The following is an 18,565-nucleotide window of genomic DNA, read 5'->3' as shown; positions in this document are numbered from 1 at the left end:
TCTCTGATTAAGAACTGGACTTTTCTAATGCCCCCAGGTTCACTTGATTATATTTCCTTCAGTAGCTTACCCCCTTCCATAGCTTCAGTAATTGTCTTTTTTCCCCTTCATCATCAATCAGTCCTTATCTACTGGATCCTTCCCTGGTTCTTACAAATATACCTAGGTCTTCCCTATCTTTAAAAATATCTGGGACAGCTAGGTGGGTGCAGTGGATAGAGCACTGGCCCTGAAGTCAGGAGAACCTGAATTCAAATCTGGCCTCAGACACATAACACTCGACTAGCTGTGTGATTCTGGGCAAGTCATTTAACTCCAATTGCCTCACCAAAACAAACAAACAAACAAATAAATAAATAAACAAAAACATCTTCACTGTAAACCCTGACATTCCCTCAAGCTATTCTCCTATTTCTTTTACTTTCACAACCAAACCTGTGAAAGCTTGTCTACACCTATTGCCTCCATCTCCTCACCTTCCACTCACTTCTCAGTCCCTTGCAATCTATCCTCCATCCATACCCCTCAACTTCTTGAAGGTTACCAACAGTCTTTTAACTGCTAAATCTAGTGGCCTTTTGTCAGGCCACATACTTCTTGACACTTAACTGCCTTCAGTTTCTGGTTACTCTCTTCTCCTCAGCTTTTGTAGCACTGCTCTCTCTTGGTTTCCTGCCTCTTCTGTTGCTCCTCAGTCTCTTTTACTGGATTACCATACTCTTTCTGCCTAATAAGTGTGGCTATCCCCTGAAAGCTCTGTCTTGGGTCATCTTTTCTGCCCCTAACTTGGTGATCCCAAGGATTGAGTTATCATCTCAGTGCATATGACTCCCAAATCCTTCTAGCCTTGATCTCTCCCAGCCTCTAGGCCTGAATTACCAAATGCCTCCTAGGCATCTCCACTTGGATGCCCATTCTATAAGATTCTCAAACTCAAATCCAAAAAGGAACTTATTTTCTATAGAACTCATCCCTCTTCCAGATTTCTCTTTCTCTATTGAAGTCACCATCATTCTCCCAGCTGCCTAGTTTCACAATATTGGAGTCATTCTTCAATCTTGTCTCACCTAGTCAGTTGCAAATTTTGTCAATTCTAACTCTACAATATTGTTCATACCTCTTTGTCTCTCTACCCATGCAGCCTCTTTCCTAGTTTAGTTCTGCATTACCTCTCACTGAGACTCTAATATGTTTCCTGACTGATCTCTCTGTTTTTAGTCTCTCCCTACCCCAATCCATCCTCCAAAGAGCTGACAAATTAATATTCTTAAAACACAGGTCTGACTGACTATGTCAACCCCACCTCCCACCAAACCAGCATGCCCCCAACTGAAAAATCTTTAGTGATTTCCTAATGCTTCTAGGATAAACACAAAATCCTCAGTCTGGCATTTAAATCTCTCTACAGCTGGGCTCCCCCTTACATTTCCAGCTTTATTTTTACTTCCTCTTATGCAATCCCTCTTCCAGTCAAACTTGCCTGCTAGATGTTCCTAGCTGAGAGGGGAGGGAGAAGAGAACCGTTTGAGGAGGACTGAAAAGGTCTGTACAGAGTAGGGTAGTGAGTTGATAAGTAAGGTCTAGAAGGTTTGCCTAACAGCAATGAGGGCCCAGTTAAGGTTATGTAACTTAGATTTGTAGTCGACCCAGTCAGAAGGATTTTCGTCACCCTTGTTGAGCAGCATGTGTAGCAGTAAAGGTGGAGAATGGTGGGAGTGATGAAGGCTAAAGCTTGGCAGGGCATAATTGTCAGTGAAATAATAAGGGGTCTAGGGATTCAAGAAAGGAGGACAGTACATAGTTGAATTGATTCACCAAGAGGTCAAGATTAAAAAATGGCCCAAAAGAGAATGGTGGGGTAAAAGAATTGGAGGTCACAGTGCAGATCAAGAGTAGAATTTTGTAAGGGAAAGCAGAGGAGAGATGAAAAGCTTCATCTGATTATGGTTGGTTAAGGGGATTTCAGAGTTCCTGAATGTAGAGGTGGTATAGTTGTGGATAATGGCAAAATCAGATGGGAGGTCTCAATTCACTACTCTTCCCTCTAATGGTGGAAATTAGTCAGGGCATAGCTGGAGATGGAAGTTGAACCTGCTTGGAAGGAGAAAAAAATTCTGTTCACCACCAACTTTCCCTTCCCTCTTTCCTCAGAGAACAGGCACAACAGGAGATGGACAGCCTGAAATCAAAGGGAGGGTTGCTCCTCCTTTCACCTGAGCTTCTCCACATCCTAATTAGAAGATCAGGCAGGCAACAAGAGGTGGAAGATGCCTTATGCTGGCGCAGATGAAAGTCACTGCTTTGGAACAGATGGAAGGTGCCTGATGTGTCCCTTTTCTATCTTCCCTCAGGAGATAGACTGCACTCAGAAGGATATGGGAGGTACAGGAGGTCAGAGAAAGGTTCGGTACCTCTTTCCACCCGAAGAGACTGCGAATGGAGGTTATAGTGAGGATGAAGATCAGGGTTAAAGCATAGAGAAAGATGGAATCATAACATTATGTTCAATTGCGATGAGAGAAATTATAAAAGGGACTATTTGAGAGAAACCTGGAAAGACTTGTATGAATTGATAGAAGTAAGCAGAATCAGGACAACTATACACACACACACACACACACACGTATACATACACACATATATATATATATATATATGTAAAAGTATTAACAGTAAAGAGTGTAACTAATAAAGGGTATAAAGTAACAATATAATATATGTGTATATATATATATACATACATATATATATATACTAACAACATTATAAAATGAACAACTTTGAGAGACCTAAGAGCTGTGATCCATTGATCCATACAATGACCCACAATGATTCCAGAGGACTAATGATGAAGACCATTATCCACCTACTAACAGAGAAGCAGTGGACTCAATATTCAGAACAATTCATACATTTTTGGGCTTGGTCAGTGTAGGAATTAGTTTTGCTTGATCATATGTATTTGTTAAAAAGGTTTGGTTTGGTTTGGTTTTTTCCAATGGAGAGGAAATGAAAGATAAAATAAATGTTTGTTAATTTTTTAAAAAATCATTTGAAAGATTGTGATTAGATAAAGGAATTTTTAAATTCATGCATGTTGTGATGAGAAGTTCAAGAGTATGATTGTCTCTGTGCAGCTGAGGAAGATTTGAAGAGTAGGTTGTGCAAATTGAGTGGATTGAGGAACTACAAAGTTAGGATTTTTGAGAGGGCATCAATATTTGCATTGAAGTCTAGTATGAGAGCAGAAGTTGGGATGGAGACAGAGACTGAGTCAGGCATGGAACTCATTGATTGAGGAAAGAAAAATTTACTTGGGGTTGACTTTACATACATATATCCTCATTTGATCCTCACAACAACTCTATGAAGATCTGTATTATCTGTATTATTAAGTATTATCACTCCCATTTTTCAGTTGAGGAAAATGAAGCTCAGAGAGGTTGAGTTACTTGCCCATGGTGGTCACACCTCTAGTAAATGTTAAAGAAAGAATTCAAACTTGGATTTCACCTTATTTTAGGTTCAGTACTGTTTTCATTATACCACACTGCCTGTCTAAAGACAGAATAATGGACCACATGATTTGAAAAGAAAGTTGGAGTCAGAAGACTTTGAATGCCAGGATAAAGAGTCTATTTCATCCTGAAGACAAGGGGGAACTACTGAGCAGAAGAATGACATAAACTTAGTGGTATGTTTAAAAAAATTACTTTGGCTTCTATTTGAAAGGTAGACTCGAGAGAGGCGAGACTAGTCAGGAAGACCAGTTATGAAGCTATTATAATGATTCAGGCCAGAGGAAATGAAGGCTTGAAATAGCATAATAGTGGTATGAATGGAAAGGAAGGAATCAGTTCTAGAGATAACATGAATTCACTAGTCTTGGTAGCTAATTAGATGTGAGGTATAAGAGAGAAGAAAAAATCAAATGTGACTCCAAAGTCTTGAGCCTATATGACTGGGAAGATGGCACCAACAAAAAAATTGGGAAATTCATCTCCATAATTCCATTCCATAATGGGTGTAATTTGGCACTCAACAGATGCTGGAAACAAAAAATTCATGGTTTGCCTCATTTAATGTATCTGAAGGTATTATTTTTTATGGGTAGACTTTTTTCAACTCTATGTCTGATATGTGAATAAATTTTGAATCTTTGTCTTTCCCCAGAGTGATTGGATACTTGGATTTAAAGAAAGAAGAAAAGGCAGCTAGGTGGTGCAGTGGATAGAGCACTGGCCCTGGAGTTAGGAGGACCTGAATTGAAATCTGGCCTCAGACACTTAACTAGCTGTGTGACCCTTGGCAAGTCATTTAACCCTGATTGCCTCCCCTCGCACACCTTCCCAATCCCCGCCAAAATAAAGAACAGAAAAGCCACATATCCCACTAAGAAAAGACAAAAATGTAGCCAGTGGGATAGTTTTAAAAGAGAGATGGTGGTGATGATGATTACTGTTATTATTATTATTATATGTTTATATAGGAGTTTAAGATTTGCAAAGGATTTTACATATATTATTTGATCTCCAGAAGATTAGGATGAGGCAGATGATTGGTAGATTTCTTTACAAGCCAGAGAAGTCAGACTGAAAAACTGATAGACTATAGATGTCTTGGAGAGCTGGGCTAAAGAACCCTAGATCAGGAATAAACCATCACTTCACGTCCATCAGATTGGCAAAGTTGACAAAAAAAGAAAATGACGTATGTTAGAAGGGTTGCAGAAGATAGTTTTGCTACTTAGTGAAGCTGTGAATTGGTTTGATCATTCTAGAAAGCAACTTGGAACCCAAGTTACCAAACTACACATACCCTTTGATCTAGAGATGCTACCACTAAGCCTATAATCCCAAAAAGAGATAAAAGGAAAAGGACCTACATGAACAAAAATTTATAGCTGCTCCTTTTCTAGTGGCAAAACACTGGAAACTAAGGGTGTGCCCATCAACTGTAGGATCACTAAACAAATTATGGCACGTAAATATAATGGAATTCTGTTGTGCCATAAGAAATGATGAAAGGGATGATTTCAGAGAAACCTGGGAAGCTTGACATGAACTGACACAGAGTGAAATTAATAGAAAGAAAACAATTTATACAATAACAACATTGTAAAATGAAAAATTTTTGAGACTTCAGAACTCTGATCAGTGTAACAACCAACCATGATTCCAGAGAACTGATAATGATGACTACTTCCTGACAAAAAAGTGATGGGCTCAAGAGTCACAATAAGATACAATTTTTGTTTTAGGAGCATTTTAAAAATTAAATCTTATTTTTTCCAATTAATAAAAATCAGTTTTCTTTCCCTCTCACTCCCCTTCCATAAAAAAAAGAAAAAACAAAACTCATAATAAACATGCAGTCAAGCAAAACAAATTCCCAAACTGGCAGTATCCAGCAAATATATCCCATCTACAGCCTGAGAATCATATTTCAGACATGACCAGTGTAGGAATTTGTTTCGCTTGACTATGTATATTTGTGGTAAAGGGTTTTTTTCCCCCTCTCTGGTGGTAGGGGAGAGTGAGAGGGAGAGGAAAAAAAATTCTTGTTAATTCAAAAAAACATTTTAATTGAAAAAATATACTATTCTTAGATGGAAGGATTGGAATGGATCTAGAGAAAGTATTCCCCAAGAAAGGGAACCAGTATGAAGTATTTCTCTACAGCTAAACTTGGTCTCTAGGTATCAGCTCATAGTATGGGAGGAAGAGAACTGGATTTGGAGTTAGAGTGCCTATGTGCCGAACTTGACTCTGCCTGTTAATGTCTGTATGTCCTTGGTCAAGTCACCACATATCTTTAAGCTTCAATTTTCATGTAAAATATGGAGTTTGGATTAGATAACCTCTAAGGTCCATTCTAGGATCTTGATCCCATTCTATCAATTTTTCATTGCCAGACTTATAGTCTGTCCTTGCATCATTCTCACTACTTCTAATAAAATAATTATTACTACATTCAAGGAGAGTGCCCCACGTGGAGGTAATTGGCTTGATGATTACGGTACAGAATGGCAAAGAAGATGTGGGGTGGATTAGTTCCCAAGGCCATGACCACAAGTGAGCCCTCTGGACTGTGAGTGGTGGCAGCAAAGGCAAGAAAACTAGCTATGAAAAAGCTGCTGTACTTCCCTGGATACTGAACCACAAACCTAATTTAGGAAGCTTCGTGACGCCTTTTTGAGAGGTGAAAGTGAGAGCCTTCCAGTTTGAAGATAAAACTACCAACAGGTTTTGTTGTGTGCCTGTTATGTGGTTAGCCACACACATGAGAAATAAGAAAATTATTAGCAATTGGGAAAAGTCAACAAAAACCTCAGGAGTTCAGGTTCCCAATTGTGATATTTAATAGCTAGCTGCAGCATAGCATGGTGGATCTAGTGTTGAATGTGAATTCAGAAAAACCTGGGTTCAAATCCTACCTCTGATACTTACAACCTGTGTCATCATGGACAAGTCACTTGAACTCTGAGGCTGCTTAGTTGCAAAATAGAAATAATGGTAGTACTTGCCCAGTAGAGTTGTTATGAAGCTCAAAAGTGATCTCCAAAGCACTGTATAAACTTTAAGGCACTATATAAATACCGGTTATTATGGACTTTATTATTTATTTTAAATATGTTCATAAAATATATTTAAATTTTTATTTATTATTATTTGATCATACAGACCCAAAGTTTTACCCTTTATATTACTATAATCTTTTTGGGCAGATCATTAGAAGGGAAAGAATAAAATGTCATTTTGGCATTCAAGTCAATTCCACATTTACCTAAAGAACTGGGCCTCTTAATTATAATGCTATAATTTAAACATAATTTTTGAAAGAATTTTGCAAAAAAAAAAAAGGAAACATACTAATTTCATCACAGAGCTGCCCTAACCATTTTATTTATTTATTTATTTTTGGTGAGGCAGTTGAGGTTAAGTGACTTGCTCAAAGTCAAACAGCTCATAAGTATTATGTGTCTGAGGCTGGAATTTAACTCAGGTCCTCCTGACTTTAGGGCCAGTACTCTATCAACTGTACCACCTAGCTGCTCCTGCCATAACCATTTTAGAGAGAAAACATCAAAGTATTGTCCATTATCACAATGAACTACATTTTCCCAACTAGAAATTGTCCACCTTGCCATTTCCATTGATTGACTTTGATTTTAGATTTTCTATGCAAAATCGACTATTGAATTTTCACAATTTGACTTCCAAAGTTATAGACTGTTAGAGTTGGAAGAAACTCAGAAACAGGTAGAACAATCTGGCTATCCTAATAGGCAAAAAAGTCCTATAAATACTGAGGTTTGCCGTCCATGTCACGTGTAATAACCTCAGCAACATGCTGCCTTAGATATATCTAGGTGGTCAATTGAAGAATAAAACCATAAGATGTTGTATTAACCAAAAATAAGTCTAGGTCCACTTGATCTTCCTGGATATTATGTTTCCCAAATCCATCTGTTCAGATTTATTTCAAGATTTTGATTTATTAGTTATATAAACTGGATGTTTTCAGTTTGACTGGGTTGCTTTTTATTTTGGTCTTATTATGATGAAAATTTATTTCTTTAAAAAATGTTGATATTTTTTGTTTTTATGTCACCTTCACTTCCAAATGTTTCTCTCCCCATCTCCCTTTCCACTGAGTAGTCTCTTTTAATAAAGGAGAGAGAGGGAGTGAAAAATGAGTTCAGCAAAACCAACCAACCAACAAATCCTGCCTCTAACATTGGCTACCTCCATGACTCTGGGCAAGTAACTCAACTCCAGATACCTCAGTTTCCTTATTTGTAAAATAAGAGAGCTGAACTAGGTAGCCTATGAGATCCCGTCTAGTTGTAGATTTATGATCCTATAAACTTAAAACCAAGCCTGACAATACATGCAATATTCTATGCCCATAGTGCTCCACTTTGCAAAGAAGGGAAATGGGTGTATTTTCTCAACTCTTCTTCCCATGGTAAAGATTCTTGGTCATTATAATTATGGAACATTCAAATTCTTTTCTTTCCATTTACATGATTGTAGTCATTTTATATTATTTTCCTGGTTCTGTTCACTTCATTCTACATCACTTCATATAAATCTTTCCATGCCTCCCTATATTTTTCATGTTCATTTCTTACAGCACAATAATATTCCATCATATGAAGGTACCACAATTTGCTTTTCCATTTCCCAGTTGATGGGCATCTGTTTTGTTTCTAGTTTTTTGCTGCTACAAAAAAAGTTACCTTGGATATTTTTATACATGGAATCTTTCATTCTTTGACTTCTTTGGACTACATGACTAGCAGTGAGATCTTTAGGCCAAGAGTATGGACATTTTAGTCACTTTTTTTTTAAAGAAAAAATTTAAATTGCTTTCCAAAATGGTTGTACCAGTTTATAATGGAATTTTTTAAAAAAACCAATCCCTTCTTCAACGTTCCCTATAAATTCTCATGCAGTCTCTATCACCCACAGTGATAGGAAACTCATTACCTCATGAAACAGCCCATTTCACCTTTTTACACAACTCTTAACTTGAAGGAAGTTTTTCCTTACATCAAGCCTAAGCCTGCCTCTGCAAATTCTTTTTTATTGATCCTGGTTCTGCCCTCTGCAGTCAGATACAAATCTAATCTCCCTTTCACCTTCTTAACAGGCTTTCAAATACTTGAAGACAATTATTTTGTTGTATCCTTTTGCAAACCTGTATGCCCAATGTACAACTTAGGTCTAATCTTCTCCAGGTTAAACACCTCCTGTTCATTCAAACAGTTCTCATATGGCATAGTTTCCAGTCCTCCCACCACATTGATTGCTCTTTTCTGGATTCACTCCAGTTTAACAAACATCCTTCTATACTGTGGTGGTCAGAAAAAAAAAAAAAACCACAGTGCTTCAGATATGGTCTAACCTAAGAAAGAATACAGCAGAGTACAGAATCCCAGCATCCCTTTTCCCCCATCTCCCCAAAAGTCATCCTATGTGTCTTTTACATAAAAAAGAGGAAAAAGTCAGCGCCACTGAGGAACACGTTTTAAAAGTCCTAAAACTTGCGATGTGAAGTACCATGCAACACTGTTAACACAAAGCAAAACTCTCAGCTCACTTGTTCCAGATATTATGCCATATCAATACTACTTATGATCAAGGAAGCTCTTTTGACTGTCATTTCATATTTCAATTCATATTAACTTTGTAGCCCACCAAAACCCCCAGACCTTTTTCACAAGAACCATCTATATCTCCCCACTCTTTCATTTTATCTATTCTATCTTTGGGTGTAGGATGTTCAGGGAAGACCGGTACCTCTGGTCTGAGGGTTGCCAAGCTCTTTTTAGGGCTACTTTCTACCTTTGGTGTCTAACTACCTGATTCACCCAACTCTCACCTGTGGCTACAAGAAGCCATAGCATGTGTAGCAGTCACACTGCAAATGAACTATACCAGGTTGAGAGTAACCCCAAGGGGTCTCAAACCCATCAGTGAGTTAGGGGGTTATTTACCCAAAGCATGTGAAGACTTCCCCGAGCAAAATGGACAGAGGAAAACAGTTTGTTCCAGTAGCCATGGAGGAGGCTGAAGCAGGTGCTATGATGCACTTTGAGGTTGGTTGGACACTGAAGAAACCAAGGTCATCCACTGCGTCCTGAGCTGTTACCAGCCATCTTGACTTTTGTTTTGTCACTGGACTTCCATGACTCTGAAAGAGAATGAGGCCAATGACTTCCCACAACTCTGCCTTGCTTAAATCCAATTCATGCCTGATTCAAAAGATACCACCCACACCGTTTTACCATTTTTACTTACCTCAAAGTCCTGTGACAGCAGGCAAGTGATAAAGCATTAAGTGTGGATACACTGGGAGCTTTAGTCACAGCTCTGCACACAGGCGGCCCAGTCAATAGGGTCATCTCATATGATTGAAGGAGCAGTGGGATTTGGCAGCCTCCTGGGTGTCTGAGCAGCCTTTTTGAAGGACCACACTGCTTGCCTCCTGGCATGAGGAAGGGGCTAGAAAAGTTTCTCTAAAAATTGTCTGCTTCACCCAACCCTGGCCTGCTTTCTGTGTTAGGCAGAGATCCCACCTGCGGTCAAAACACAAAAACTTTTGAGAAGATGATTCCACTCACCATTGGTATGTGGAATGCACCCCCACTTATGGACAATATGAAATGTAATAGACCAGAAAGATGAACACCATTATTGCAAGAGGCATTATATCCAAACAGTAGTTCTGAGTGAAACAAGTCTGGCAAATGAAGGCCGGTTTACCCAAGTTGGAGCTGGATACATGTTTTTCTGGAATGGCCACAATGATGGGGAGTACTGTGAAGCTGGCATAGATTTCACAATCAAAACTAATCTGAGGGGCAGCTAGGTGGAATATCGGATAGAGCTCTGGCTTTGGAGTCAGGAGGACCTGAGTTCAAATTTGGCCTCAGATACTTGACACTTATTAGCTGTGTGACCCTGGGCAAATCACTTAACCCCGATTGCCTCAGGGGAAAAAAAACCTAATCTGTTCAGCAAGCTTGTATGCCTCCCCAAAAAAGAGTAAACTACAGATTCAAGACAATGGAATTGCCACTTGCAGGAAAGTGCCACATCACCACCATGATGAATTATGATAAGATCAACGAAAAATTTTATGAAGGCCTGGAGACCTTTATCATCAATGTGCCAAAAGAGGACAAGTTTATAATTCTGAGTGACTTTAACTCCAGAGAAGGCACAGACTATCAGATGTACCAGGGAGTTCTGGGGAGGAATAGAGTTGGAAACAACAGTAGCAACTTATTACTGAAGACTTGTGCATCTCATGACCTTCTCATCACCAATACTGTCTTCTGTTTACCTAAACGCAATAAAACTTTGTGGATGCATCCTCTCAGCAAACATTGGCGTTTAATAGACCATGTCATTGTAAGGAGAAGGGTCAGACAGGATGTGACAGTGCCAAAGGTGATACGTGGGGCAGAGTGCTGGACCAATCATAGACTTCTCTCCAAGCTAAATATTTGGATTCAACAAAAGCAGCTGACTCCAAGGCAAGATGACTTCCAGAAGACTTAATGTCAACAGATTAGAATGCTTCTCCAAAAGTGAACAATTCATTGCTAACTTGGAGAGAAAGTTGAGTCAACATAGGATTGGCAATGGTAGAGCAGAAAAGGAGTGAACAGCTTTCAGAGATTTGGTGTACAGCATCAAATTTACTCATCTGGGCCTGTACATTTGCAAACATCAAGATTGGTTTGATGAAAATGATGGGAAGTTTAGAAGCTGATAAATGAAAAATGAGAACTCCACAGGGTTTACCAGTAGGATAGTTCGTCTGTCTCCAAGAAGGATTTTAACTTCATTTAACTTCATCAAAAGTAAAGTACACCTGAAGCTTAGAGAGATACAGGATTCTTGGCTCAATAAGAAGGCAGATAGAATTCAGTTGTTATGCTGACAATAACAATCCAAAGCACTTTTATGATTCCCTGAAGGCTATTTGTGGGCCAAAGAGCTATGGTGCATCTCAGCTACCCAGTCCTTGTGGAACCACATTGATCAGTGATAAGGACATGATCCTGGAGAGATGAGCTGAACACATATAGTGTTCTCAACAGACCATTATCAATCAGTGCCGAAGTCAATGACCATATACCTCAGGTTGAAGTCAATCCCCTCTAGCTAAATTTCCAACTGGAGAAGAGGTTTTGAATGCCATTGGGCTCCTCTTGTGTGGCAAAGCACCTGGTGCTGATTCTGTTCCAGATGAGATTTACAAGGTAAGGGGTCCATTGATCATGCAAAAGCTGACTGAAATTTTCTAGGTTATATGGCAAGAGGAGATTATCCCCCAGAAGTTCAAGGATGTCCATTTCTAAAAAGTAAAGGGAAGTGGGTTATCCTGTGAAAATCACAAGGTGAGGGGGATCCTCTCTCTTAGTCATTGCTGGCAAGATTCTGGCCAGAGGCCTACTTATTATGCTGAATATGGAATGTGGTCGTCTACCCAAGAGCCAGTGTGACTTCAAGAAAGGCTGAGAAATGATCAATATGGTGTTTGTTATCTGACAACTGCAGGAGAAATGTGAGTAGAACAGAGGTCTGTACACAATGTTCGTTGATCTAAGCAAAGCCTTTGATGGCATCAGTTGTGAGAGCTTGTGGGAAATTGTGGCAAAATTTGGTTGTCCAGAAAAGTTCATCAGTATTGTGTCAGTTTCACAATACCATGCTTACACGGGTTCTGGGTAATGTACAATGCTCTTGTACTTTCCCAGTCATCAAGAGAGTGAAGCAGGGTTGTGTGCTCACTCACATACTTTGTAAGCATGTTTTCAGCAGTGCTGTCAAACACTTCAGTGAGTATTAAAATGGCATCAAGGTGAGCTACGTCACTGATGGTAAACTATTTAACTTGAAAAGGTTACAAGCCAAGACTACAAAGTGGAGGGACAGTTGGTACATGATTTTTTGTTTGCAGATGATCATGCCCTGAATGCAGCCTCTGACGCTGAGATACAAAAGAGTATGGATCAGTTCTCTGCTGCTTGTGCTGATTTTGGTCTAACAACATCAAGAAAATACAGTTTCTCCATGACCAACACCACACCATCCATCCATGGAACCATTAGTTACAGCAAATAGAGAAACTTTGAATGCCATGCATAAGTTCACTTACCTTGGTAGTGTACTTTCCAGGGATGTACACATAGATGATGAGGTTGACACATATATTGCCACAGCTAGCTCAGTGTTTGGGAGGCTCTGAGGGAAAATGGGGTAGAGAAAAAGTATCAGAGTTCCTACCACACTGAAGGTCTACAGAGCCATTGTGCTGACCTCATTGTTGTATGCCTGTGAAACCTGGGTAGTATGCTAGCACCATGCCAGGAAATGGAATCACTTCAATTTGAATTATCTTAGGAAGATTCTGAAGATCACTTGTCAAGATAAGATACCAGATACTGAGGTCCTTTCTCCACCTGAACTGCCAAATATTCAAACTCTACTGCAAAGAACACTACTCAGATGGAATGGCCATGTGGTTTGAATGGCAAATGTATTTTTGCCTAAAAGACTTTTACAGAGAAACTACACAAGGTAAATGCCCACATGGAGGTCAGAAGAAAATACAAGACACTCTCAAGGTTTCTCTGAAGAACTTTGGAATTGGTTGTGAGACATGGGAGACATTGGCACAGGGCTGCCCAGAATAGTGTGCCTGCATCAAAGAAAGTGCTGTGCTCTATGAGCAATGCAGAATTGCAGTAGCTCAAAAGAAACGTGAGGTGTGCAAATTTAAAGACATTTCTAATCCAAATGTTCATATGGACTATTTTTGCCTGATCTGTGGTAGAGTCTTCTGATCTTTTATTGGTCTAATGAGCCAGAGTTGGACACACTGTACCTTGATCCCAACATAATGATGTCATTTTGGTCCTCTTTAAGAATGAAGGACAACAATCAACCAGTCACTTCCTGGTCATTTCCACACCATACCCAAGTAACCTCCACTTCCTCGTACTTTCCAGCTCCTCTTTATGTGTTGTCTTTTCCCATTAGAATGTAAGCTCCTAGAGGACAGGGACTGTCTTCTTTGCTTACATTTGTGTCCCTAGTATTTAGCACAGTGCCTGGCACAGAATAAGCACTTAATAAAACCACCATCTATCTATCTATTCTTTGTCCACTTGATTTTTTAACCAAATTTTAAAATTTTTTATGCTGAGTTTTCTTTTTTAAAAATAGCATTTAATTTTTTATAATTACACATGAAGACAATTTTAACGTTCCTTTTTAAATAAAATTTTGAGTTTCAAATTTTTTCCCCTTCTCTCTCCCCTCCCTAAAATGGTAAGCAATTTGAAACATCAATCATGTAAAATATATTTTACAATCATGTAAAATATATTTCCATATTAGTCATGTTATGAAAGAAAAAACAGAACAAAAGAAAAAGACTATGAAAAATAAAGTGAAAATAGTATGTTTTGATCTGTATTCAGAATCTGTTAGTTATTTCTCTGGATGTGGATAGCATTTTCTATCATAGTCCTTTGGAATTGTCTTGGATCATTGTATTGTGGGAAGAGCTAAATCAATCATAGTTAATCATCTCACAATGTTGCTGTTACTATATACTTGTTCTCCTGGTTCTGCTCACTTCACTCAGCATCATTTCATGTAAGTCTTTCCAGGTTTTTCTGAAATCTGCCTGCTCATCATTTCTTATAGCACAATAGTATTTCACTATATTCATATACCACAACTGTTCAGCATTCACCAATTGATGGACATCCCCTCAATTTCTAATTCTTTGACACCACAAAAATAGCTGCTATAAATATTTTTGTACATGTAGGTGCTTTTTCCTTTTTTATGATCTCTTTAGGATACAGACCCAGTAGTGGTTTGGTTGCCCTTTGGCCATAGTTTCAAATTGTTCTCCGGAATGGTTGGTTGGATGAGTTCATAATTCCACCAACAATGCATTAGTGTTCCAATTTTCCCACATCTCCAACATTTATCCTTTTCCTTTTCTGTCATATTAGCCAATCTGATAGGTATGAAGTAATACCTCAGAGTTGTTTTAATTTGCATTTCTCTAATCAATGGTGATTTAGGATATTTTTCATATGACTATAGATAGCTTTGGTTTCTTCATCTGAAAACTGCCTGTTCATATCTTTGTCCATTTGTCAATTAGGGAATGATTGTATTCTTATACATTTGACTCACTTCTCTATATATTTAAGAAATGAGGCCTTTATCAGAGATATTTGCTGTAAAAATTGTTTCCCAGCTTTCTGCTTTCCTTCTAATCTTGTTTACCAAAATATAGGACTTTACATTTGCACTTAATAAATTTTTTATCTTAGTAGATTTGGCTCATCATGCTAGTATGTTAAGATCTTTTTGGATACTATCATCAAATTTGTTAACTATCCCTCCTACTTTTGTATCATTTGCAACTTTGATAAGCATTACCTCTAATTCATTCATATCCTTGCTAACATATGTATGTATATAACGGCATAGGGCTGAGGACAGCTTTCTGGTACGCTTCATAAAAGACTTTTTTCCAGGATAACATTGATCCATTAATCAATCTAGTTATTCAATCAGCTTTTAATCCACCTGACTCTAACATTACCTAACTCATATCTCTATCTTATACACAAAGATATCTCTTCTTTCAAGTCATGCTTATTCCATATGATTTTGCAACATTCTGCAAATTGGGGAAAAAATGGCATAGTCAATGTTGGAGGAATTGTGGGATGATAAACAGACTAATGCGTTGTTGGTGGAACTGTGAATTGATACAACCATTTTAGAAAGAATTTGTTACATTCCCAACCCATACCTTTGTAGAGGTAGGAAGTCCACAGGTGTTTCACATTGCATGTTGTAGAACTTTTTTATGTGTGGATCAGTTGTGCTGATTTTTTCCTCTTTTTTGTCTTTTAAAAATACCATTTGTTATATGAAATGATATTCTGGGGGTGGGGACGGGATGCCAGGGAAAACGGTGATGTAAATAACAAAATATCAATTAAACCTTATTTTTAAAAAGTTATTCTCTTACTAGCTGTGTGACCCTGGGCAAGTCACTTAACCCCAATTGCCTAAAAAACAAAAACCAAAAAAACAAAAAAAAGTTATTCATCGGAAGCAGAGGACTATGGGTACAGAATAGTGCATTTGTTATCAAAAGTAATCACTGTGTTAATTGGTTTTGCTTAATTCTTTTCCTTTGTTACAGTGTAAGACTGTTGGGAGAGAGAATGATATATCTGAAGTAATTGTTGTTTGTCCTTCATTTTTGAAGAGGACTAATTACATCATGGAGTGATGGCTTGACTTGCTTGTGAATTGGATTTAAGTGAGTCAGAGCTGTGCAAAGTCCTCAGCTTCACTCTCTCTTCCAGAGTCATTAAAATCCAGTGACAAGACAAAAGTCAGGATGACCAGCCATGGCCTGTGATGCAGTGGATGACATGGTGTCTTCAGTGTCTGACCAAGCTCCAAGCACTCCACAGCACCTGCTTCAGCCACTGTTGGAACAAATCATTTTCATCTGCCTGCTCCATGGGGGACGTCTTCATATACTTGGGGTAAACATCCCCCTAACTCATCAATGAGTTTGAGGCTTATCGGTTACCAAATGGTTAATTAGTAACCAAACTAAATTAAATTGGATCTTCCAACTGCTCCTAATTGTGCCCTCTGGGGCCAAAGGAGAAATGTAATCCTTGTCTACATGACAATACTCCAGATACTTGAAGTGAGCCCTCATGTTCCCCTTAAACCCACTCTTCTCCAGGCTCAACATTCCTTCTTTCTAAAATGTGAACCGGTTCAACTCGACACTGTCCTCTTCTCTCGAATCCCTTATCGATTACTGCATTATTCTATTGCCAATCTTGCCTTGGCAAGCCGCAACCCTGGATTACTCCCACCATCTGCTGCCTCCGTTCTCACTCACATGCTATTGGATGAAGCTGGAGAAATAATAAAACCGTGCCGCCTGGGACCAATACAAATTCATCTTACATACTCTCAATTGGTGTCTTGCTGTAGAAAGGTAATACTTTTGCATGTCCCTAATTAACTCATTATCTCATTCACCACAGTGGCTCTTCCAAACCTTTTCACCTCTCCTGAAACCTCCCATAGCTCCCTCTTCCCCCACCCCAACTCAACTGAGAACCTTGCCTCATAGGTCACTGAAAAATCGAGACCATTCACTGGGAGCCTTCTTTTCTCCCTTTCTCATCTCGCTCCTTCTCGCCAACACAAATGATTCCATCCTGTCTTCTCCAGCAGATTGTCCCCTCTATAGTGCCCACTCTCATTATCTTCAATCTCTCTTTGTCTACTGGCTGCTTCCTGACTGCCTATAGATATGAACATGTCTCCTTCATCCTCAAAAAACTCTCAATCCATCTCTACCCTATCATCTCCCTATCATCCCAAGTCAATCCTCCCTTTTGTGGCTAAAAATTCCTCAAGTAGAGTGTTCATAATCATTGCTACTGCTTCCTTTCCTCTTACTCTCTTCCTAACTCTCTACAAGTCTTCTCTGTGAGGCTTCTAACCTCATCTTTTTTTTTTTTTTGCCTAACCTCATCTTTTAACTGAAACTGTTGTCTCCAAAGTTACCAGTGACCTCTTCATTGACAAACCTAATGGCCTTTTCTCAGTCATTCTTGTTGGCCTCTCTGAAATCCTCGGCAGTGTTGATAACCCTCTCCTCCTTGATGCTCTCTTCTCTTTAGATCTTCAGGACACTCCTCTCCTCATTCTCTTTCTCTCTCTCTCTCATTGTTCCTTCGCTATTTCTTTTGTTGGCTCTTCAGTCAGGTCATGCCTGCTAAAGGTAAGTGTACTACCGGGCTCTGGCCAGGGCCCTCTTCTCTTTCTCTCTCTCTATTATTTCATTTGTTGATCTCATCGGTTCCCGTGGGTTCAATTGTCGTCTCTGTGCTGATAATTCTCAAATCTATTTATCAGGTCCTAACCTCCAGACTTACATCTCCAACTATCTATTAGATGTCTCTCACTGGATGTCCTCTGTAGACTGCTCCTGAACTCATCATATCCAAAACTGAAATCATTATCTTTTCCTCAAAACCTTCCCTTCTTCTAAACTTGCCTATTACGATTAAGGGCATCACATCCTCCCAGGTGTCGTCTTCAACTCCTCACTGCCTCTCACCCACATAGCCAGTCTATTGCTAAGAACTATCAGTTTTACCCTCATGACATCCCTTTTCTCTTCTGACGCTGCCATCATCCTAACGCGGGTCATCACTTTATGCCTGTGCTACTGAAACAGCCTACTGGGTGGTCTCCCTGCTCCAGTCCATCCCCCAATCACTGGCCAAAGTAAACCTCATGTTTGACTGTATCAGCCCCACTACGCAATAAACCTCAGTGGTTTCCTATGACCTCCAAGATCCGATATAAAATTCTCTGGCGTTCAAAGCCAAACTCTGTAATTACACATCTCATTGACAAAGCTCTGCAATGTCACTTGCCAACAGGAGCTGCTGGAGGACTACACCATCAACAGGGATCCCTCTTTAATTTAAGAATATGTTGGACATCTTCCGTAACGGGGGCACACATGCACGTTTGGCAAGTATACATGTCCTTGTTTTATGCCTTGCTTGATATTAATAGTTACCAAACAAACTTATCTCTGTTGTCATATCTTTCAAGGAATCTTATATATTTTGGTACCTGCATGAGAGAGACCTTCTTGGAAAAGAGCCTTTAATAAGACATTTTGCTCTACCTTTTTGCTTTTTTTGTAGCCAGCAAATGACAAGTGCCCTGGGACCTCGTTCACTGTACCTTTCAGTCTGTCTGTAAAGATGTGGTTTGCTGTAGAATATTGTTTGTGAAAGCCTACCAATTCCCTTCTTCAAACATACACTCAATACCTGGGAAGACTATTCTCACAAAGATTTTTGTAGAGAAATAAAAAGGAAAACAATTTTGAGAGACTTTCGAACTCTGATCAATCATTATTTCAGAAGACTGATGATGACACT

The sequence above is a fragment of the Phascolarctos cinereus genome, unplaced genomic scaffold (assembly GCF_003287225.1).
Source record: "Phascolarctos cinereus isolate Bilbo 61053 unplaced genomic scaffold, phaCin_HiC Scaffold_5;HRSCAF=322, whole genome shotgun sequence".
In the NCBI taxonomy this organism is placed as follows: Eukaryota; Metazoa; Chordata; class Mammalia; order Diprotodontia; family Phascolarctidae; genus Phascolarctos; species Phascolarctos cinereus.
The sequence above is the reverse complement of the archived record's forward strand: the minus strand, read 5'-3'. Positions refer to the sequence as shown.